Source organism: Cricetulus griseus, chromosome 6 (genome assembly GCF_003668045.3).
Source record: "Cricetulus griseus strain 17A/GY chromosome 6, alternate assembly CriGri-PICRH-1.0, whole genome shotgun sequence".
In the NCBI taxonomy this organism is placed as follows: Eukaryota; Metazoa; Chordata; class Mammalia; order Rodentia; family Cricetidae; genus Cricetulus; species Cricetulus griseus.
Window position 1 is genome coordinate 147035503 of NC_048599.1, and position 25069 is coordinate 147060571.

Sequence of the window (25069 nt, forward strand, 5' to 3'; positions counted from 1 at the left end):
CAGTTGAAATGGAGCAAGTTGGATCCAGTGCAGTCGAGGAGCTGTGGCCCATTTTCTTTCCAGGGTGTCCAGGGATTGCTGTCAGGCAGGTCTTCATTGGCTGTGTGGGACTCAAACATGAACAGTTAGCAGAGAAATGTTTGCTTGTGTATGTACACATGCTAGGGAATGCAACCATGAGAGCATAACAATTATGAAAGGGTGTACACCTTGAGAGAAAGATCCAAGAAAAGACAAAGACAGTCCCCAAATTCTTCTTTTATTCTGTATTACATCAATTGGCTTCTTGATACAACACAGAAACACTAAAGCTTAGTTAAATAATGTGCTTGGATTTTAGAGGAGGAAAGCCAAATCCACCTCTAAATCCAGCATTGGTTTAATTGAATAGGGACTAGGAAATAAAGAGAAATAGAGTTTTTTGAGAGACAGCTGTAAAGTTTACCGTATGGCACATTCCTTCTATTTGATGGTTATAGCTACCTTTTCTTCTTAAGTATCTACCCATGCAGTGTCTTTTGCCTTCTGAAGATGAGTTTTCCTGTGAAGATAAAAGCAAAACACTTCCCTTTCCTTTGGGAGGTTTCTATTTAGTTTATAAGATATACCTTAGTAGAATACCTGTCATTTGTCCTCGTTGAGAGGTTTTTCCTTTTCCAGTCGAATCTTGATCAACTTTGATGGTATCCAAAGTTTTTCTTCTCCTGTAGAAACCAATGCAAAACCCCTACCCCAACGTAATACATGTCCTGGTTTCCATGCAGAGGTTAGTACATCTTTGAAGTATACTGGCTGATTGAGTTCAGCAGTTTTTTCCGTAGTCCAGTGTCTTTCTGCAGCTGTTTGTCCTTTTTCATTGGCATTAAGAAAGTTTAGTGTTAATAAAGCATTATGCAACCTATGTTTGGGGGGTTTAGTCTTCCAAGCTTGTTTGTTGAGCATCTCCTTAAGTGTTCTATTAGATCGCTCAACCACTGCTTGTCCTGTAGGATTGTGTGGTATACCAGTAACATGCTTTATGTTATAATATTTGAAAAATTGTTCCAATTTCGTAGAGACATATGCTGGAGCATTGTCAGTTTTTATTTGTGCAGGTATACCCATAACTGCCATCACCTCTAGCAGGTGTATAATAACAGAATCAGCTTTTTCAGAGTTAAGAGCAGTAGCCCATTGGAACCCTGAGAATGTGTCTATGGTATGATGCACATATTTCAAATTTCCAAACTCTGCAAAGTGAAAGACATCCATCTGCCAAACCTCATTTCTCCGAATGCCCTTAGGATTACAACCTGCTGGCAATGGAGTTTGATTATAAAAGGAACAAGTAGGACAGTTTTTCACTATCTCCTTGGCTTGTTGCCAAGTGATAGAGAAGTCCTTTTTCAAACCTTTGCTATTTACATGATGTTTCTTATGAAATTCTGAGGCTTCTAGCACACTTCCAATTAATAAACGATCAATCTCATCATTGCCTTGTGCTAGTGGGCCAGGCAGACCCGTATGGGATCTGATATGTGTAATATACATAGGATTACTTCTGTTTCTGATAGTTTCCTGTAATTGTAAAAACAGAGAAGTTAATTCTGTATTATCAGGAACAAATTCTGCAGTCTCAATATGTAACACGACTCTCTCTGCATACTGAGAATCAGTAACTATATTAAGAGGTTCTGTAAAATCCTTAAGTACCATGAGAATTGCATATAATTCTGCCTTCTGTACAGATGTATATGGACTTTGAACTACTTTACTTACCTCACCTGCTTTATAACCTGCCTTACCTGATTTGTTGGCATCAGTGTAGAAGGTAAGAACTCCAGAAATGGGAGTTTGTCTTACAATACGTGGAAGAATCCAGACTGTCTTTTTTATGAATTTAATTCTGTCAGTTTTGGGATAGTTGTTGCTAATTGTTCCCAAAAAGTCAGTAAGAGCTATTTGCCAATATTCATTATCTTTCCATAAGGAAGAAATTTCTTCATTAGTTAAAGGTACTATAATTTCTGCTGGATCTTTTCCAGTTAGCTGGCGAAGTCTTAATTTACCCTTTAAAATCAAATCAGAAATCTTTTCTATATATGTCTTTAACTTTTTATTCTGTTTATGTGGCAGAAATATCCATTCCAATATAGTGTCTTCCCTCTGCATCAGAATTCCAGAAGGGTATTCTCTGGATGGCAAGATAACCAGAATACAGTCTAAATTAAGGTTTATCCGATCTACATGTGCATTCAATATTCTGTTTTCTACCCATTGTAACTCTTTTTCTGCCTCATCAGATAATATTCTAGGACTGTTTAGGTCCTTATCACCTTTAAGGGCCATTTTTAAATGCTTTAAGTCATGTCCTTCTACACCAATAATTGTCTGTAATTGAGAAATTTCCCCTAATAATTTCTGAAGAGAATTAAGAGTTTGATACCGATCTCTCCTAATTTGTACCTTTTGAGGTCTGATTCTCTGTAAGTCTATCTTGTAACCTAAATAGTTAATAGAATTTCCTCTTTGTATCTTTTCTGGTGCAATCTGTAATCCCCAATGAGGCAGAACTTCCTTCACCATTTCAAACATACGTTCCAAAGTTTCCTTATTAGAATCTGATAAAAGAATATCATCCATGTAATGATAAACAAGAGATTGTGAAAATTTCTTCCGAATTATTCCCAAAGGTTGCTGTACAAAGTGTTGACACAAAGTAGGGCTATTTAGCATTCCTTGTGGCAAAACCCTCCATTGATATCTCCTAACTGGCTGTGAATTATTAAGAGTTGGTACAGTAAATGCAAATTTTTCTCTATCATTTTCCTGTAACGGTATTGTGAAAAAACAGTCTTTTAGATCAATGACTATGATAGGCCATCCTTTAGGTATTAAGGAAGGTAATGGCATTCCAGGTTGCAGAGAGCCCATTGGTTGAATTACCTTATTTATAGCTCTCAGGTCTGTCAGCATTCTCCACTTACCTGACTTCTTTTTGATGACAAATACAGGAGAATTCCAAGGACTGGTAGATTCCTCTATGTGTCCAGCATCTAGCTGTTCCTGTACTAACTTTTCTAAAGCCTCTAGCTTCTCAGAGGTCATAGGCCATTGTCCTACCCAAACTGGTTCATCTGTAAGCCACTTCAATGGCAGGGCCTTTGGCTCCTCTGAAGGTCCATCATTTGTACCTAGTTTCTGTACAGCATGGATGGTTGGTAACCGTTTTCCATAGCATCTTACCAGATCTTTTCTACTATCTAAAGATTGTACATAATTTGTATCTGACACTGGAGGAATATTAATCTGAGTATTCCATTGCTGTAAGAGATCACGACCCCAGAGATTTATAGCTATATCTGCCATGTATGGTTTCAGTATCCCTTTCTGTCCTTCCGGTCCAATGCAGACCACTGAGTTAACACTCTGTCGAACTCTAGATAGAGTTCCAATTCCTAAAAATTGTACATTTGCCTCTCTAAGAGGCCATTTCTGAGGCCAAGACTTTTGAGTAATAATAGTTACATCCGTCCCAGTGTCCACTAAGCCAGAAATAACTTTATTATTAATTTTAACTTTTAACTGAGGCCTTTTATCATTAATAGAAGCTTGCCAAAATATGCGTTTCTCATTTTGTCCATTCACACTTGATTCTTCATCACTATTCAAACTACCATCTAGAGCAATATCTTTTTTCACAATATGCAAAGAACTATCTATTGTTCCTGTGAGAGATTGTCTTCCACTGCTATTGGGAATGACCTGACCTTTCTCGATGTGGGGGCCTTCTTGAGGCCCCCCTCGGGGTTTCCCGACCTTAAGGGGTTTCCTTGTATGTCCCTGGTCGATCTACATTCATTGGTCCAGTGTCTGCCCTTACCACACCTTCTACACAATCCAGAAGGCAGTGGCCTTCCATATGAGGCATTATTAGAATTCATTTGTCTACAATTTCTCTTAGTATGTCCCATTTTACCACAGTTGAAACATCTAGGTTCCTGGCGCCTTCGTGGTCTCAAGGGGAAGGCTCTTCCTCCCCAAGGTTCTGGTTCATAGTAGTAGTAACCTCTAGCCTCTTGGTACCTATGTTGACCTCTGTAAGGTGCTTCTCCTTGCCAAGCCCTTACATCCTCACCTCTAGAACTTTTAATTTCCTGTTGCCGTTTTAAACCTTTGGAGATGGCTTCTCCTACCCAAGCTCCAGTATCTTGCACATTATAGTCAATGTTGGCTGCATACAAAACCCATTCTTCTAACGGAGCTGATCTGATCTTTAAAGGCAAAAGTATTCTTTTGCATATAGGGTTTGCATTTTCATAAGCTATTGTATATATAATTGATTGTCTTGTTTCTGGATCTGTTACCTGTAATTCTACTGCCCTAGTTAACCTTTGTAAGAAGTCCTGGAACTGTTCTGTAGGTCCCTGTTCTATTCTGGTATAAGCTTCTAGACGTTCTCCTGGCTCACGAACCTTATCCCAGGCATTTAATGCTGCTTTCCTGCATAGAGACAGTATATCGTCATCATATTCAGCCTGAACCTGTGGGTCAGCATAAATACCCTGACCAAGAAGCTTATCTAGAGGGGCTTCAAAACCTTCCTTTATGCCCTGACGTTCAAGGAGCTTTGCCTCTTCCCTTACCAATGCCTTCCACTGGATTTGGCATGAATTCTCAAGTACAGCTGTTACCAATAGTTCCCAATCTGTGGGTGTCACCCTGTTAAAGGTTGCCCATGAATGTAATAGCTGTTTTACGTATGGGCTATGGAGACCATATGAGACAACTGATTCTTTAATATTCTTAAGATCCTTTGGCTGTATAGGTTGTCATTCATAAACCATTCGTCCATGAGGGTGTTTCTTAGAAGCTGGCTTTTCTACCATGGTAGCTGGGTACACTAATGGTGTACGAGTAACAACCTTAGAAGAATAGTCACGATACCTGGGTGGAGTAGGTGCCTGGGATTGGAGTGATTCTGCTTCTGAGGCATCCCACTGATCTTTAAGCCTAGCAATGATATCCTTTTGAAAAGTTTCAATCTCCTTAATCATAAAAGATTCCAAGCACGTTAGTGAATCTGTAAATTGCTCTAACTGCTCATCTACACGTTTTTCTAGGTCTTTCATACGATCATCCTTAGACAGCATCTGGATGGCATGGAAACTGCCTTCTAGGTATTGGAGTCTAGATTCCAGGTCATGATTTGCTGATTTTGAGTCCTCAGCAATCGACCGTATGGACCTATGTAATCTGTCAGCCCTGTACTGTAAATTATCTTCCAAACATTCAAATCTAGACTCAAATTTCTGATCTGCTACCTTGGATGCTTCAATAACTGATTGAATGGCATTGTCCAATTCTTCAACCCTATGCTGGGTATTTTGCACCGTTGCATCTAGTTGATGAGTAACATTGCCTATCTGAGTTTCTAGCTGGCTACAGATATTCTTTAGCTGGTCATGGTCTTCTGACAGCCTAGCCTCTAAGGCCTCAGACATGGAGGATCTCTCTGTGTTTATCTTATCATAAATACGCTGTATCTCATCAGACAGCTCTGTCTTTAGTGTATTGGACACAGAGCCAAGCTTATCATCCAATTTCTGTTCCATTTGCTGTATAATTGTGGTCTGACCTAATTGTAAAGCTGTTATTTCCTGTAAGCAGGTGGTGAGGTTATCCTTATCTCTATTCCTGAGTCCTCTGGCTAGTAATACTATTTGTACCAGCAAGCTAACTGCCATGACAGCATATAGGCCAATAATTGGCAAATTAGCATCCTCCTCAAACAGTGAATTCACGTAATAAGCAAAAACATTACCAATTTTAGCAAATGATAAATATTCCGCCATGATTTTACCTGATTTCTACTCCAGATGCAGTAAATATATTTGACCAGCAGGTAGCACAGGCCTTCAGTTATTCCGAGGCGTTTGGCAGCAGTCGGTCAGCAGTGGAGAGAGGTCACAAAAGCTCCTGCGCTTATCTTAGAGAGTATACGGCTTTTCAGCTTTGGCTTTCCCTTTCAGCGGCAAGGGGAAGCCTCTGCTGAAAGCCGAAACTTACTCACCTCTAGGCAGCTAGAAACTGGGTGGATGGCTCTGAGCAGCTCAGCTGCCGTGGGTCAGCTGCTAGCCGGGAACGCCTGTGGAGAGAGGGTGCTTTCCGGGCCTAGGCGGCGGGCCCGATGGAACCCACAGCCTGTCCCAAATGGGGTGTGGGTTTCCAATATCCCGCTTCTGACAACCAGATATAGTAGGAAATTACCAATATGGAGTCAGGTAGAAATATAAGGGTATTTAATAGGGAAAAGCCTTACTTACAGAGCGAACCAGCCAGCCAGTGGTAGTCTGTACAGCAAGAAGCAAAGAGAAACCGAAACCGAAATGCAGACCCCCTACTCACTCTGACCACGCCCTCACAAGCCTGCTCAGGTACCCCTGTAGCCAGCCCCTAAGAAGGCGTGGCTACAGCTTCCCCTACAGTCAGGGGCCTATGTCTTGCTGGGTCTTTTCTGCAGCCTGTCATGGCTGCCAAAGGCAGGGGCATTGTGAGGGTCTGGGCCCTTCATTGTCACATCAGAAAGTACATGATGTCCACTTCTCATGGGGACCCTAACTAAATCAATCAGTAGTGTCCACTTGATATCCTCATTGATCATACCCTTCTCTTTGTGATTAACAAGTAAATTTAGAGAGAAATGCTTTGAGACCGTCTAATTGTTACACCCCTAAACAACTTGTCATGTCATGATCTCACCTGAATTATCACTAAGATAGTTGTAAGACAATGTTTTTAATTTCCTCTCTCCTTGTAATGTGAGACTCTTGGCCCAGCTGGTCCTGCTGCCCTTCTCTGCCCCCCAAAATACATGGACGCTAAATTAGTTATAAAGTTGTTGGCTGTTGGCTTGGGTTTCTTATTTGCCGTCTCTCTCTTAAATTAGTAATCCATAACTACTAATTTGTGTATTTCCATGTGGTCTTATATTACCAGGGAATGGTGGACCTGCAACTCCTTTGCCTTCTACATCGTGACTGCTCAGTATCTCCACAGAGAAGAGAGCGATTTCCTGTTTGTCTGTGCTTATATCTTGATTCTTACCAGCTACGTCACTTCCTGCCTGTATGTACAGACCTCCAGACCTCTATGGTTAGCTAGTGGCAGTTTCTGCCCAGCTAAGTCACTTCCTGGGATCACATGATGACTCCTCTCTGCCTATACTTCCCAGAATCCTCCTTGTCTCCTAGTCCTACCTATCATCCTGCCTGGCCAATTAGTGTTTTATTCATCAACCAATAAGACAAACCTATACACAGAAGAACATTCTCCATCATCTCCTCACTCTTATTAAAATAATAACACTATTCGTGAGTTCCTTCTTTTAGTCAGTATACAGTAATCTTTTGTGGTCTGTCTTAGTCACCATTCTATTGCTGTGAAGAGACACTATAACCATGGCAAATCTTACAAAAGAAAGCATTCAATTGGGTGGCTTACAGTTTCAGAATCTCAGTCCATTATCATCATGGCATCAAAAATGATGGCACGACAGGGTGGTGCTGGAGATATAGCTGAGAGAGAAGTGGAGATGAGAGAAGATGGCTGGCACAGGTGTTTGAAACTTCAATACCTCCTCCAACAAGGCCACACCTCCTAATCCTTCTCAAATGGTGCCACTCCCTGGTGACTAAGCATTCAAATATATGATCCTCTGGGGGCCATTTTCATTCAAATCACCACAACCTTTGTGTTTGAATCATCTCAGTGTGGCTTGTGGAAGCTGCTGTGCTTCCACAAGCTGTGGAAGAGCTATGGAAGCTCAGTGTGGCACCTGTGTGCTTTCATCCAGCTCCAATAGCCCTCAGCACTTCCCTGCTTTCTGTTATAAGATATTCTAGACTTATTTTTGCTCTTCTAAAGGAGGAATAAAGGAGGCAGAGAGGAAATGCTATTGTGTGTGGGGGGCAGGCAGAGAGGAGAGCCTGCATCCCTTCACGATGATGGGGGATCAAATATTGTGCATTTAAAAATCACACGTTGTTTATTGGGTGCTTAATATGTGACAATGACTCCACTTAAATCCATGAGGTGGGTATGACTACCCTGTTTCACGGTTGGAAGGCTGGGCCTATTAAGGAAAAGTGACTTACCCAGAGACACAAGGGAAGAATCCACCCCAGTGTGTAAGGTAAACAGGTTTCTTCTGGCTTCTAAAACCCATTCTTATCCCCACATTACAGATTCTTCAGTGAACATAAGATCCTCGAGATGTGTTGCTAATTACCTAAGTTCAAATTATCCAGATGTTCCATTAACAGGCAAACTTTGTGTTCAGTTGGTCGGTCATTGTTTGTCTGGCTTTGGGGTCGGTCCCCCATGTCTTGGCGATGTTCCTTCTGCATTACAAGTCACTTTCCTGAGAACACGTGATAGTGTTGCACGAGTGCCGCTGTGCACACCCATGCTGGTGTGCTTGGAAGCCCAGGCCTGGTTTTCTGATTGGTTTAATAAAGGGTTGAATGGCCAATAGTTAGGCAAGAGAGGATAGGTAGGATTTCCAGAGAGAGTGAGAAAAGGAGGAATCTAGGAAGCAGATTTCACCACAGACTCTGAAGAAGTCAGACATATGGTATACAGCAGAGGTGACTGAACCACAAGATAGAGTGTAGATTAAAAGAGACAGGTTAATCTAACTTATAAAAGCTAGTTGGAAAAAAAGCCTAAGCTATAAGCTAAGGCCAAACTTTCATAATTATTATAAGTCTCCATATTCTTATTGGAGATAGTCCAACAAGAAAGTTTGTCACAGAGGAGTGCTGATGAGAACCTCGACCTTGCAGGGCTTTTGCTGTGATCAGCATGTGTGAGACCCTGGGTTCGAGTCCTAGAACCACAGAGTAAAATAAAGTCTGAGAAAACCCTGTGATTCAGAGATGGGTGGAAGGCAATGGATTTGGACATGGAAGGCTGTTGTCAGCTTCAGGGACTTTGAATAAGTCCTGTTCCCACAGCCATGAACTTCATTTTGTTCTTGTGTAGACCGAGGCTAATACTTTCTATTGGCAGCACAACACAAAGGTCCTTGTGCCCACAGATCTCCAGAGAAATAAGAAAGGTTAAGCACACAGGATCATCTTTCCAGTGGGAAAGATGTAAAAAGCCTGTTCTTCCATCCAGAAAGTTGGGGGTTGACGTGATTAACAGCCTGGTGGTCTGTGTTATCTATCTGGCCAGGCCATCTCAAGTGCCCACACCAGGACTGGAGGTGGCTAGTAATCTAAATGACCTCTATACTATCTTATGACCAAGACCAGGCTCTTCTTTAGGTTGTCAAGCTAGATAGAACCCATCTCCTTTAAGACATGGCATATATCCTAAGTTTCAGTGCAACTATGCTTCATTGTGCACTGGAGATTATATTACACCAGGAAACGTTCTTTTTTGCAAGTCGTACTTGTTTTAAATCTGCTGACAGTGAACTGGCTGCTATCAGACTCCCTGAAGTCTTGGTCCAGGTCGATGCAGTCAATCTGAACATAGTTTTCTTTCTCACCTCTTGGCGGTTCACTTCTGGCCTGCTGTGACAGCCTGCAGGGTCCCTCCTCTGTAAACATTGTAGCATCCCTGCTGTGTTCAGGAGACTCACATTCCCATCACTAAGCATGGTTGCATTCTCCAACACAGCAGTCTAGGAAAAATCAAGTCAGGAGTCCACTGGTCCAGCTCTCTCGATGTCCATGCCTATCCTCTGTGGAGATGAACACAATCGTTTAGGAGCAGACTCCAATATTGCTATTTTATTTGTTGTGGTAAGAACACAATACATGATCTAGTCTTTCAGCTTAGTTGTGTGTCCAATACATTTGATACAATGTGGTCCTTATTGTCATGTTTAGCCAAGGCATAGGAAGGAGAGGTGTTATGATAAAGCTCGAGGGGAATCTTGCCTGAGGGACAAACATGCCAGGTAGACAGAGCTTAGTGAGATGTTTTATTTATTAGAAAGGGAAAGGGGCGGGGAGAGGAAAGAGAAAAGAGGTAAAGAGACAAGAGAGAGGACCGAAGAGAAGAGGGAGGCAGGAAAAGTCCTGTCTGCCCCAGGGGAACAGCAGGAAAGAGAGGAACCAGAGAGAGAAGAAAGTGGAAAGAGAGGAGAGGGCAAAGAAAGCTGGAAAAGAGCGATGGGGGCGGGGTCTGTCTTTTTAAGGGGTCCTTTATAACTTCGTGCAAACTATGCAATCATGGAACCCTGAGCTGACCAGAGAACTGCCTGAGTGCATTCTGCCAGGTGACAGGGACAGGCCAGCATAATGCCTGAATCCTTACAGGAGGTGTCCATGTGTGGACCAGACTGAAAAACTCTGCATAGGCCTGGATTTCACAGAGCGATGACAAGTTTAGTCTTGGAAAGACTAAACACTCAAATCCAGGAGTTATCTATTCACTTTGCTTTTTCTTTTTTTCCTTTAAAAATTTAAATTTATGATTACTGTGTGTGTGTGTGTGTGTGTGTGTGTGTGTGTGTGAGAGAGAGAGAGAGAGAGAGAGAGAGAGAGAGAGAGAGAGAGAGAGAGAGAGAGAGAGAGAGAGACTGGGGGTGAGAGGCATGCCTGTGCCACAGAGAGCACATGTAGAAGTCAGTTGAGCAGTCGGTTTTCTTCCTCTGTCTTCATGTGAGTTCCTGGGAATGAACTCTGGTTGTCAGGTTTAAGAGGCAAACACTTTCCAGGCTGAGCCATCTCACTAGCCCGATTTTTTTGTTTTTTTGAGACAGAGTCTCACCCAGAGTAGCCCAGGCTGGCCTGAACTCATGATCCTTAGTCATTCAAGTGCTGGGATTATAGTTGTGCTACCATCTTGGCCTCTGTGCTGCTTTGACTAACAAATGTACTCCACACCCTCAGGCATTTGAACATTTGGTCCTGAGCTGGTGAGCTATTTGGGGATGTTTGGGGGTGCAGCTTTGTTGGAGGAAGTAAGTCACTAAGGGATGGCTTTGAGGAGGTTTAAAAGCCTCAGCACCCAGTTTGTTCTCTCTGCTTTGTGGTTGCCTTTTCAGGCGTGGGCTCTAGGCTCCTGCTCCAGTCACTATGCCTGCCACTTTTGCCATGCCTCCAATCCTGAGCCCTCTGGAACCGAAAGTTACAATTAACTCTATAAATTGCTTTGGTCCTGGTGTTTTGATCACAGCAACAGAAAAGTAACTAATACAGTCTCCTGTTTGGTGTTTTGTGACCCTAGGAGACAAAGTAACCAGATAACACCTTAACTGTGGCTGCAGCCCTAGGTAGTCTTTTTCTCTCACCCGCTTTGTGGCGGAGTTGAGAGGGCTCTAAACTTCTTTCTTCTTGTTGAGATCTTAGCTTTGTTGCTTTGTTTCCTCTTGCCTGACTGTGAGTTCATCTGAGACTTTTGTAACCAACACTCTGGGTGGAAAAGAAGTTTGGTTGGCTCTAAGTTGACAAAGCAGGCAACTTCCTCTTCCTCCCAGAGGCCTGAGCACTGCCCCCATCCCCTAAAAAAAAAAACCCTCTAAGGTCCTATATTGAGGACACAGGCCACAAGAAAAGCACTGGGGAACTGGAGACACATGTAGAAGCCACCTGTAATGTCTAGCTCAGGCAAACCTCCGAATCCAGCTGCCACCAGACTGCAACCTCAAAGCTAGGACCACGCAGTGACCCTAGTCAAAAGCAGAAAGAGCACAAGAAGAAGCATGTTAAACCATCAAGTTGGGGGGAAGCTTGTTACAACATAATTGGTTAACAAAAGAAACTCCCAAACTGGAGGCTATCACAATCCTGAGTCCTAAGGTAGCAGACTCACTTCTACACGTGGGTTATTTGGTGTTACTCTGGGCAATTCTGCTTCTTGGTTCCTGAACCAATTGCATTGCCAAAGTTTCAGTTTGGTTAAATCGAACAACAGAAAACCCCAGACAGCAGAGTTTTAAACAAGCCAGGGGTTTCTTTTTCTCAAAAAAGACTGGGTGAGCAGTCCAGGCTGGAACATTGGTCCAGCATGCCAAGGACACTGGTTTTCTTTTTACTCTGCTCTACATGACATCAGCCTTGAGGCCACGGGGTGGAGGAAGGGATGAAGAGAACAAAAGGTACTTTCTCCTAAGGAAGTATGTCCCTTCTGCTGCGTTCCATTGGCCCTTGTGTCTCTTCTCACCATGCCTACTTGAAAAAAGGGCTGCAAGATGCTTGCCATGCACTGACTCTAAATCCTGCTGAGAGGCTCTTGCCAATGTCTGCCTCCCTGCTGTGTCTGGGAAAAGGGGAAAGCAGAGAGTGTTGCTCCACACAGGCAAGAGCCCAAGCGGTTGCCCCCTTCCTTCACTGTGTCAGAGGGTAGGGACTAGAGCAAGCCGGAACATGTGCAAGAAACCAGTTGGGAACCAGGAAGATCCCATGAAAAGCCTCCAGATGTGGTGGCTCACATTTGTAATCCCAGCACTCCAGATGGGAGAATAGGCAGGAAAGATGGCAGGAAAGATGACCAGAAGCCTGCTTAAACAAAGAAGCAGCAGACATGAAAGACCTCTGACCTCCATGTGTGCAGAGGAGCCTGCGTACCCATACTCACCCATACCTATTAGAAATAAATGAAGAAAGGGAAAGGAAGGAGGGAAGAAAAACAGCCAGTTGACAGGAGACTGGACATGCTTCTCTACTTGGGCTACATGTAACAAGCATGCACAAGCAGAGCCTGTGGAATGCAAACAAGAGAGGCAAATGCAGAGTAAATGACCTATGAAAGGGTTAAATAACCTATGCAGAGTAAATAGCTTTATGGCCAAATGCTTTTTCTCATTCTTGAGTGTGCTGTATCGTTCTTAATAAATGTCTATTTTTGTTATTGTTGCTCTTTCTGTGAAGCTGTGGCTGTCCTGCAACCCCTTCTGTAGACCAGGCTAGCCTTGAACTCACAGAGATCTAACTTCCTCTGCCTCCTGAACAAGGCGACAAAAGCCAAGTGCTGTTACACCCCGCCCAACTGTCTCTAATTACACAACCTTACTCCTGTCCTTAGTGTAATCCTTTGTTTAGGAATCTGTACCTGTAATACTGAGATCAAAGTAAACTTGAAACAAACCCTTGGACAAGACAGAAACAGGGTAGCCCCAGGCAAATGTTCCCAAGCATCTCCCAGTCTTGTGGTTGGCTGCAGGTCTCTCAAGGCACACATTCTCTTTACCTTTTTTGTTGTTGTTGTTTTTGTTTTTCAAGACAGGGTTTCTCTGTGGCTTTGGAGGCTGTCCTGGAACTAGCTCTTGTAGACCAGGCTTGTCTTAAACTCACAGAGAACCGCCTGCCTCTGCCTCCCGAGTGCTGGGACTAAAGGCATGCACCACCACTGCCTGGCCTTTTTTACTTACATTTTTATTTATTTATTTAGTGTGTATCTGCATTGTGTGTGTGTTGGTGTGCCACAGTATATGTGTGGAGGTCAAGGGACAACTTAAAGGATTCAGTTCTCTCCTTGCACCATGTGGATTGAACCCAAGTCATCAGGCTTGGCAGCGAGTACCTTTACCTTCTGATCATCATTGGCCCTCAAGACACACATCCTTGAAAGAGATAGTTTGGCTGGCCTATGGGGGAACCAGGGTGTCTTTGGAGTATGGGAGTGGCATCAATGACAATCTTCTTAGAACCTGATGGAGTGGGGGTGGGGGGGAGGCTCGAGGGTGGTCAGTTCCTTCCAAAGGAGGGAGATTAGAATCTGTATCCAAAACAATGATGGGGGTGGGGGGTGAAGAAAGCTTTGATGTTAGCTGCACATAAGAATTCATTTGCAAAACATTTCCAAATCAGGCAGCAGCTATGCCTCTAAATATGGCTCTCAGTAAAGAATCATTTAGTCATCTGGAAAATGCTGCACTATGTGAAAACTCTGACCCACATGGAAGCAGGAAAGCAGCTTCTCTCTGCTGCTCAGTTCCACAGATGGTTTTCATTCATCCCCCAAACTGAAAAGCTCATGAAAACAAGAAAGTTCTACCATGTATCAAGTCACTGGCTGCAAATAATAATACAATTTAACCGTGGTGATTCAACAGTGCTTGTCTGGGCTTTGTCTCCCCTGCAAAGAGACGGAAAGAAGGGGGCAAATATGGGAAATTGAGGCTGATGGCTCCCCTCAAGTGTTTCTCCACTCGTATAAAACATTGGCTAAATTGAGAAACTACTTTTCCCCCTACAGATAACTTTTGAGGTAGTTTATTGCCACCCCCAAAGTGATCCTTTCTTTTCCCTTCTTACAATCCTGATATAAAGTTTAGGGTCTGGGACTAGGGGCTCCAGACACAAGGGTCCAGTTTTCTAAAAGAACAAGGAAGCCTGCTTTTTGTTTATTTGGTGTTTTAGACAGGATTTCTCTGTGTTAGTTTAGGAACAGGTACATGAGATATAAGGACCCTGTGTTATTCTTTTGTTTAAAAAGAAGAAAAGAGAAATGCTGAGACATGAGACATAAGACTATAAGTTTATTATAAGGCCCGGCAGAATGGGGAGACTAAGAAGAGGAACAGGGTAAATGGCTGACCGCCATGGCCGGTCGCCATAGAGAGACAGAGTGAGAGCATAGGTGGGAGACAGAGTAGAGACAAAGCAGAGCGGGGCAACAGAGGAAACAGAGAGCAGGAACAGAGAACGGGAACAGAGAGCGTAAATGGGCAGGGGCCTATGTTTTAAAGAGGTCCTCTGCACCTGCGTGCAAACTTAGTTCCCATGGAACCTTGGGCTGACCAGGGTATTGCCTGTTTCACCAGGTAACAGGGGCAGGCCAGCATAATGCCTGAACCTTTCACCCTGTGCTTCAAGGCCTCTGGGGAAAATTTCCTCATTCTTAAAAGTAGCAGGCATCCCAGCACTCAGAGGCGGAGGCTGAGTGATCTCTGTGAGTTCTAGGTCAGCCTCGTTCTCAAAGTAGAATTCCAGCCAGGCAGGGCTACCTAGTGAGAGTCCATCAAATAAATAAATAAATAAATAAATAAATAGTAAAAATAGGTAACAATTGACAAGCCATGTGTTTGTTCGCTCTGCCTTCTCTGTTTTTAAAGATGGAGTCTCTAGCTTTGAGCTCTCCATGAAGCCCATGTTGGCCCTGAACTGAGGATCCTCCTAAGGCTGGGGTTACAGGTATGGACCCGACCACATCCAGCCTCAAAACACTACAGTCCCTCCTGAGGCATGGCACACTCATAGTTATTCTTCTGCTTAAATGGACTATAGAGAATACATTAACCAGTTTATTATAGCGTGGGAGAGCGAGAGGTAGAGAGAAGAGCAGAGCAGCACAGAGAGTAAGAGAGAAGAGAGACAGAATTAATGGCCTACCGCCATGCTCGGTCGCCAAAGAGAGAGAGAGAGAGAGAGAAGCAGGAGGAAGTTGGAACTTTTAAAGGAAAGACCATGCTTACTGAGGTTCCACGCATGCACAAGTCTTCAGGCAGGTCTGTAAAGCATGATGAGTGGTGATGGCTTAGCATGTCCCTGTGAGTGCCCGCCCATCGTTAGGGGGAGGGGTCATCCTGATGTAGTCCTAACACTCACCTTTCATTGATTGCTACATAACACATTTCCACAAATTTGGCTTAAAACATCTCAGGTGATTCAAGGTTGGAAGTCTCACTGCTCTGCTCCCTCTGATGGGTCTGGAAGAGAACATGTCCCTCAAATGTTGTAGCTGGTAGAGTTTTGCTCCGAACATTTCAGGGCACATGGCTCCTGTCTCATCTATCTCCAAGGTCGGAAAACCTGGTCTTCAAATGTCTGTCCTTACATTGCCTTCTCCTCCTTGATAAGATCTCTTTCCTCCCCCGTTTCTAAGGATCTCTGTAATTCCAAGGGTAGAAGGTAAATCTGTATCACCCAGGAGCACCTTCCATGTCGACATGCTTAAATCATATCAGCAAAATTCCCTTTGGCCTTATAAGGTAATATAGGTTCTAAGAACTAGAATTTAGGAATCTGTGGTGACTGGTAATTACCATATTAGAGGGGATTTAGCAAATTACCTGTGTAACCCTCCGAACCCCTTCCCTCTTCTCCTCTCTCTCCCTCTCCTTTCTTCTCCCATTTTTCCTCCCTCTTGTCTCTTTCTTTCTTTCTTTCTTTCTTTCTTTCTTTCTTTCTTTCTTTCTCTTTTTGTCTTTTTTTTTCTTGTGTGTGTGGGCTTGAGACAGGATTTCTCTGTGTAACAGCCCTAGCCATCCTGGAACTAGCTCTGTAGACAAGGCTGGCCTCAAACTCACTAGACCCACCTGCTTCTGCCTCCCTAGTGGTAGGACTAAAGGCCTAGGCCACCACTTCCCAGCTTCTTTTGTCTTTTTTTGGTGGTACTGGAGACTGAGCCCAGAGCCTTATGTTAAGCAAGTGCTCTACCACTAAGCTACTATGCCCCTGTGCTGACATCCCTACCTTCCCCTTTCCCAGCCCTCTTTTCTTTCATTTCGAAACCAAAGCTCTCTAAGTCTCCAGGCTGGCCTCCAACTTGTAATCCTCTTGATTTGCCAGCCTTTTAAGCAGCTGGGAATATAGGCATGTATCCCACTATACCTAGCTCTTTATTTTATTATTTTATTTTTACTGGTAAGCTTACTGATGTGCGATTTGTATACAGTACAATTTGCTCTTTTAAATATACAATTTAGTGTCAAGAGGTGGCTTAGTGGATAAGAGAACTTGCTGTTCTTGCAGAAGATTCAGGCTCAGTTCCCAGCACCCACATCAGGCAGCTCATAGCGGGTTGTAACTCTAGCTCCAAGAGATTTGATGCCTTCCCTCTTCTGACCGTATCAGGCACTTACACATACATGCTCCACATATCCACATACATGGTGCACATACATACTCACATGTGCACACATACACATAGGTAAAAATAAATAAAATTTGAATGTACAATTAGGTGAGCTTTAACAGCTATGTGATGGAAGAAGTACACCATGGTCAAGACAGAACAGTGTCATCACAGCACAGTTCATTGTAAGGATAAATCTTTCTGCCAAGCCGCCTGAGTTCTGCCTGCCTCGTTAGGGCCCCAAATAACACAGAGAGACTTATATTAATTACAATGCTGCTGGCCAATGACTAGGATTTCTTATATGCTTGCTTTTGTCTTAAGTATCAGCCATAGCCATTAATCTATATTTATAAAGACTTATCATATCGAGGACACTGGCCTTATGCGTCCTGTCTTCCCAGGGATCACATGGTGACTGTCCACTTACTACATTTCCCAGAATCCTCCTCGACTCCTAGCCCCGCCTATCTTGCTTTCCTATTGGCCAACAGTGCTTTATTTATCAAACAATAAGACAAACATACACACAGAAGGACTTCCCCCATCAGTTCATAATCAAGCCATCTCTTTACCAGCCCTGGCAATCACCAGTCTGTCCTCTGGCCCTGTGATATTGCCTTTTTGAGAAAGTCTTGTACATGAAAGTAGGAATTTTGCTAATCCAGCTGCTTTCCCTTAACACAGTATGTTTGCTATCCACCCAAGTCATGGTGGATGAAGTGCTGAAAAAGAAAAGTGACTTCTCTACCCTCAGAAATTTGGAGTTGAGCCAGACCCATCTGACAAAGATCATTCACAAGAGAAACAAGCAAGTATATTATCACATGGAGAACATGCCTCTAGGGGAACCTCAGTAAATGGTAGCCTAAAGCAATGGCTTAAAATGCTTTGTCCAGGAACAATAACTTTTAGGGAAGGAATAGGACCAAAGAGAGTATTTCTAGTCTTGTAGAGGTGGGAGGATGACCAAAGAAAGGTAAATATCCATGGCTGAGCTAACCTTGGCTTGCAGGTTTTACTGGTATCACCCCTGGGCTAATAAGACTTGTCTCCAGTGAGCAAAACTGCAGCCTGTGCATGAGGGGTGGTGGGAAAGGACAGAGAGCTGTCCTTCTGGTTCTTGCTATTTGATTTAGCTCAGAAGTAGTTACAGAAAACAGGCAAGTTTTTCTGGTTGGTGAATCTGTGGGTAGTAAAGAGCTGGACAGACCAGAGAGGCTCAGGTCTTAGTCCACTGACTAAGGGGCCCACTGTAAAGGGCCCATATGCTACAGAAGGATGCCCTTGCCCAGTGCCAACCTACACATGGTCCGCATGGTTCCATTTCTCAAAACAGTCTTGAACCTGGCCTGCCAAACTAGGAAGACATAGTAGCTCTAGCCTGAAGCCTATGCACTTCTAATTTCTGTGTGCCTTATGCCTTGGTTACACTGTATTGGGAAAGCCTCACTCCACACAGTGAGTTGCAGCAGCTTTTCATTATTGCTTCTTGTAATGTCAGCCTCAAGTCAGTGTTTCAAGGCACAAGTTGGTGCTGGGGACTGAACCCAGGCATCACATATGCCGGATAAGTGCTCCATGCTAAGATGTACCACCAGCCCTTAGCCATTTGCAGTTAAACTCACCCAGAAGTTTGAGAGAGAAGACAATTGAAAATGTTTGACTGGGTTTAAGTAATTAATAACAACCTAGGCTGTTCGGAGAATACATGCTGAACATTGGCCAGTTCACAATAACCAACATTTGCATAGAAATAAACTAAACACCTCTACAGTCTGTTATTCTTTTGTTTAAAAAGAAGAAAAGAGAAATATTGAGACAGACATATTGACTTAAGACTATAAGTTTATCATAAGGCAGAATGGAATGGGGAGACTAAGAGGAGGAACAGGGTAATGGCTGACCGCCATGGCCGGTCGCCATAGAGAGACAGAGAGGGGAAACAGAGACGGGAGAGCACACACAGAGAGAGAGACGGGGAGAGAGAGAGAGAAAGAAAAAAAAGGGGCAGGGGCCTATCTTTTTAAGGGGTCCTCTGCACCTGCGTGCAGACTTCTTTCCCATGGAACCTTGGGCTGACCAGGGTATTGCCTGAGTAGATTCCATCAGGTAACAGGGGCAGGCCAGCATAATGCCTGAACCTTTCATTCCCACCTCTACTTATTATTAAAAAAAGGTGGGGTGTTTAGACATGGCAGGTTAAGGAATAAGGGCGTCGACTTCTTAAGACTGCTTCCTGCTGACATGGGGGGCGTTGACCATCTTTGGGGGACCCGAGAAGGTTGGGTGGCCACGTCTTGGGGAAGCTGGTTGTTTCATTGTAGTCCAGGCTGTATGGAACTCCCTGGCGCCTCTTAGACCTGGCAAGATGTTGACAGAGCAGAAGATAAGGTTAAGTTTAGAAAAAATTTTTTCTTAGGTCCTGTCACTTGAGGGGAAGATTGTAAGATGAGGGAGGGGTTCCCGAGGAGTCCCAAGATGAGTGAAGGGAATTTGGGACCGGGGAAAGGTTGAATATTACCTGGAGTGAATCTGACCTGTTTGGATCTGATTCGGCTCCCTGGAACTTACAAGAATCCTTAGAGTTTGTGGAAACATAAGTATTAGACACATTAGTAGCATATTTATGTTAGAAGCAACTTGGCTGAAAGCATTACCATTTTAAAACAGACAGATTTTTTAGGACAATGAAAAGCATCTTAATCTTGACCTTGTAGTTATGATCATATAGTGGTATTGTTGAACTTTATTATGAACAGTAGCATGAGATATAGAGAAGTCAGGAACATTTTTTATTCTTTTTAATGTCTCAACTCATTTTATCATCATTTAAGCCTTTATATCCTCAGGCCTTCGTAACTACATTCTCAGACCTTCATACATCTTAGACTTTCCTATCTTTACATAGATAAACCCTAAAATACCTGTTACTGGAATCTGTTTTGCTTTAAGCTGGCAAGACTATCAGTCGTCAAAAGCATCAGAGTTCTTGAGAAGGATAAGATTTTACCTGAATCAATGATTAAAGAATAACAGAGACTTGCCAGCAGGCTGCATGGACAGCCATCCCCAAGGTCCTCCATCCATAGTAGTGGGCTGCAGGACACCTGCCTTCTTGTTGATAACTTGTGACCTGTGGATTAGAGACTTTGGGAAGACTTGCCTACCGTTGGCCCAAGCAACGCCGGGAAAGTCGATTCCGTCGTCCTCTTGTCCATGGTCTGGAATACTTTGTACCAGTTGAGGTGAAGGGCAGGGTTGCTCAGTGACCAGCGTTGTCACTGAGATGAAGTTTCTTCAGTGCCCAGTCTTCTCGGAGGAAATGGGGTGGGGCCAGCAGCTGGCCTATCTCTCTGTTACAAAAAGCTTTTTAACAAAACATTTTAAATGCCATATTCTCTAGATCTCTGAGCATTTGAGGGCTGTCTGTTTAGTATCTTAGTAGTTAAGTTTGCCTTTAGTTAGAGAAAAATTCCTTTTTGTAATAAAAGCTGTACCTTTGTAAAAGGCTTATAGGATAAACTGAGTGGTATAAATATTTTGTTAATTTGAATAGACTTTAAATGTTTATCATCATTTAAAGATATATAGCAATTTAGAAATATGAGACTTAATAGTTTAATTTAAGTTGTATATAGAGCTAGATAAGTATAAAGTTAAATTACAGGTACAGAGATAAGCAGGACTGGATAACAGTAAAGGGGGAGTCAGATTGTAATCTCTGATCCGTACATTGTAGCAAACAGACAGGAGATTTAAAGAGACAGAGTAGATTTAAACAGAGGGCCCTGGAAAGGCACAGTATTTAGTAAACAAGCCATGAACAACAGAGCCAGTGAAAGAAGAAAAAGACAAAAAATAAAATAAGAAGAAAAAGACAAAAATAAAATAAAAAGCAAAAAGATCTGGCAGAAATCAAAAATCTGGCAGATAAGTTTGCTCGATAGGCCGCTGGAGCTGTGCGTGCCTACAGGTAGGTCACATGACCAAAACGGCGGCCACCGTAAGCCGCTTTTGTCTGTTTAAAAAGTAAGATGTCAGGTGGCAGTGCTTGCCGGTGGAAGTCATTGAACTGAGTGGGTAGGCCTAAGCCAGGTCACCTGGTTATGACCAAGATGGAGGCCCCCAGGGTAGCCCACGTGGTTGATGGCGACCCCCGTAAGCACATTCTCAATTGCCAGAAAAGTTTCAAACCTCATTCATGTGGAAAAATGAAAACCAGCAAACAAACAAAACTCTCAGAGCATCTCAAGCAGACATTGCCAACCAAGAAGAAACAGTCAGAAATAGAACAATCAGAACAATGAGGGACATTCCCAGGTGAAAGAAAGTTCCCACTGGGAGGCAGAACTCCGCTCATTTACCTACTCGCTGCCAATAACCGAAAGATCCCGTAAAAATGTATTTCCCGTGGGCAAGGCCGAAAAATGTACAGATTGCCCTGTCTGAGAGCACCCGGCCCGAAACCGAAAAATGGACCCAGATTGAACAGCGCTGGGTCTGCCCCATAGGAACGGTTTGGGTTGCTTACCGGATTGTAGCGAATAGGCAGATCAGTGAGTTCCAGAAATACTTAGTTGGAAAATGGCAAGTTGAGTTCCGGCATCTCAGGCTGCGAAGATGGAAGTGGGCTATAAGGTTGCCCTTGCCTAACCAGCGCCCGCCAGCAGGTCGCAGAAGGTATAAGGGCAGAGCCTTTCCACGTTGGGCGCCAAAATGTTATTCTTTTGTTTAAAAAGAAGAAAAGAGAAATATTGAGACAGACATATTGACTTAAGACTATAAGTTTATTATAAGGCAGAATGGAATGGGGAGACTAAGAGGAGGAACAGGGTAATGGCTGACCGCCATGGCCGGTCGCCATAGAGAGACAGAGAGGGGAAACAGAGACGGGAGAGCACACACACAGAGAGAGACGGGGAGAGAGAGAGAAAGAAAAAAAGGGGGCAGGGGCCTATCTTTTTAAGGGGTCCTCTGCACCTGCGTGCAGACTTCTTTCCCATGGAACCTTGGGCTGACCAGGGTATTGCCTGAGTGGATTCCATCAAGTAACAGGGGCAGGCCAACATAATGCCTGAACCTTTCACAATCTTTTCTTCATCTCACCCCCAAAGCCTGTTCACTAAACAGAATAGGTGTTATTTCATGAAGGAGAGACTGGGTTTCAAAGAGAAACTGAGAGACTTTGTTAAGCCAGCCTCTCTCCCTCCCTCCCTCTCCCCTCTCTCCTTGCTTCCCCCCTTCTTTCTTGCTTCTCCTTGTTTTCTTTCTCCAGGTCCCTTCTCTTCCCTTCCTTTTCTTTCCTTCTCTTCCCTCCTCCTCCACCCCTCCATAGCATCCCCGAATTCCTGATGTCAGCCAGGCTATGAGCTCAGAACAGATTCAAGATAAAATGACACAACCCTGAGAGAACACAGCAGGGGAATCATCGCATGCAGATCTAAATGGATGCCTCGTGGGGGGAGGGGGCAGACAGAGAGCAGCCCTGGTGAGAGCAGAGGAGGCGGGCCCTGTCAAGGAGGGCCTTGAGAGCTGTGCCAGGAGGCTGCTGTGAGGGGCTTGACACAAGGAACTGATAGAATTATATGTTTGTAAGAAGGGTCATTTGGAGGCTATTATGGGGCAGATGATAAAGGCAAGATGAGACTAGAAGTCAAGACAGTTAGGAGGATGTTGCCTGTCTAGACCAAAAATGATAAAGTATGTCTGAGGCAAGAAGTTTGTGAGGAGGTAGTCATTTCATTGAAAGAGTTGTAAGATAGAATCGGTAGGGCTGTGTGGAGGGCCAGGCAGGTATGTAAGGGGATGGCAAGGGAATGAGAAGTCCTTCTCAAATTGTGTCCTTAACTTTCATTGTTGGATAGGAAGTGCTTATAGTTACATTATCTATTTCAGAAGCTATTTTCTCAAGAATAGTTTATGATTTCTATAAACAGTGATTGCTTTTTTTTTTTCCATCCCTGTCCTTGATCTCTGGAGTTTAGTTCTTCATAAAGGCAAAGTCAGTCATGTACAGTGGCCACAGGTACAGCCAGGGGCTTACCTTAGCACCCAGGAATGGCTTAGCACCCAGGTATGGAGTAACACCCAGGTATGGAGTAGCACCCAGGTATGGCTTAGCACCCAGGTATGGCTTAGCACCCAGTCACTGAGAACAGCCTTTCTCTGGAACCTTGAAACAAAGGATAGGGCTACCATTTTGAAAGGAATTGAAACCTGGGTAGCTGTTAGCTATGGCTCAAGTGGTTGTTTTCTGAGCAGAAGAAAACCTAGGCTTGTTGAGTGAGAATAATAAAGTGTAGGCCCAGAGAGAAACAGATGGCAAAGTCTATATTCTGCCTTATCCCGACGCTGGGATGAGATGCAGCCCCTGGAGTCCCTTGTTGCTGTGGCTTTGGTTGGTTTCCCCAACCCAAGGGAATGCTAATGTCTTTAGCTACGGATAACATTTCAAAACCCACACACCAGGGGCTGCATCTGATGGAAGTACCTTTGTAGTCATGAAATTTACTCTCTAAGTAGTTCCCTTGTTTATTGTTCCTGCTTGTGTTATAAAAAGAGACTTTGAAATCGAGGCACGGCATACATAAAGCTTATGCTCATTTTCTTAAAGACTCACTGGCAATTATCTTAAGATTATTATCCAAACCGAAATATAAGACAAATCGGTCAAGTCCCATGAAACATTTGCTGACATGAGTCCCAGGGCTGGTTAGTAGTAAGTGGCCAATGGAGATGAACAGGACTTTGTTATCCTCATCTGCCATTAGTACCAGTTAATTAATTCTACCTTGATGGATCAAAATGGAGACGACAGCATCCAAACTGGGTGTACAGAAGTAAAAATGCTGTGGGTGGAGAAGGTAGAAAGAAGCCAGCACACACAGAGGAGTGGAGGAGACTCTCAGGACACATGTGCAGAGCTGGAAGACTAACTGCTGGAGGTAGACTGTGAGTCTGGGACAGCAGCAGCAGGACATGGGACTGCAGGTTCTCAAGACAGCCTAAAAGGCTGTTGTTTTGTTTTGTTTTAATGTTTTTTGAGACAGGGTTTCTCTATGTAGTCCTGGCTGTCCAGGACTCACTCTGTAGCCCAGGCTTGTGAGATATTTGATTGCAGTATGTAAAGATATGTCACAGTAGGTCATTACACACAACCATCAATCACAAGAGATTTCAGTGGGGTTCTGGGGTGAAGAGTAACAGGATAGAGGAGCCCAGTTCTACAAGATAGAGAGATGATGAGAGCCGTGGGAACACAGAGAACAGCTACTATAATACACCTTGGAGAAGTCAGAGGAAGCCTCCTAGTCTGAAAAGATGAGGAGAAGTTTAGTGGGAGGCATGTTATAGTGAGTAGGAGAGAGACACGGACAGGGGCGGGAGGGAGAGGGGAGGAATGAGAGGAGAGAGGGAGGCAGAGAGAGAGAGAAGGGAAGGGGAGGGGAGGGGAGGGGAGAAGAGAAGGGAGGGGAGGGGACTTTTCGGTAAGCTACCAGGGTACTAGCAAGTGATTCAGCAGCTGTGGTTACAGAGTTCTGACAGGAAGGAACAAGATGAGGCTGGAGAGATAGAGAGGCCAGATCACCTGTGGTCACTGTGCCAGGCAGGGCAGTGGGAACCGGTCTGTCTGGGTGGTGATAACCGTAATGCTTACCAACCCCACCCACTCCCCGTCCTGGACATGTCAAATTCTGGAGTCCCTCACAAGTCCCTGTAAGGCCAGATCATACTACCAGTTGTATTTTATGTCACGATTAAGCTGTATGCTTTAAAAGGCAAATCACAGAGCCTGGAGAGATGGCTCTGTGGTTAGGAGCACTGGTGCTTTTCCAGAGGACCCAGGTTCAATTCCCAATACCCACATGGTGGCTCACAACTGTCTAACTCCAGTTTCAAGGGATCCTCTTCTGACCTCTGTGGGAATCATGAATACATGCAGGCAAAACACTTATACATATAACATAATATTTTTTTAATTACCTTGCTTTTTATTTTATTTTATTTTATTTTTGGTTTTTCAAGACAGGGTTTCTCTGTGTAGCTTTGGAGCTTATCCTGGCACTTGCTCTGTAGACCAGGCTGGTCTCGAACTCACAGAGATCTGCCTGCCTCTGCCTCCCAAGTGCTGGGATTAAAGGCATGCGCCACCAATGCCCATTGTCTTTTTTTTGTTTTTTTTTTTGGGGGGGTTGCTTTTTATTTTATTTATTTTTTAATTTCTTAATTTATTTGATACAGAATTCCCCATGTAGAGCAGGGTGGTCTT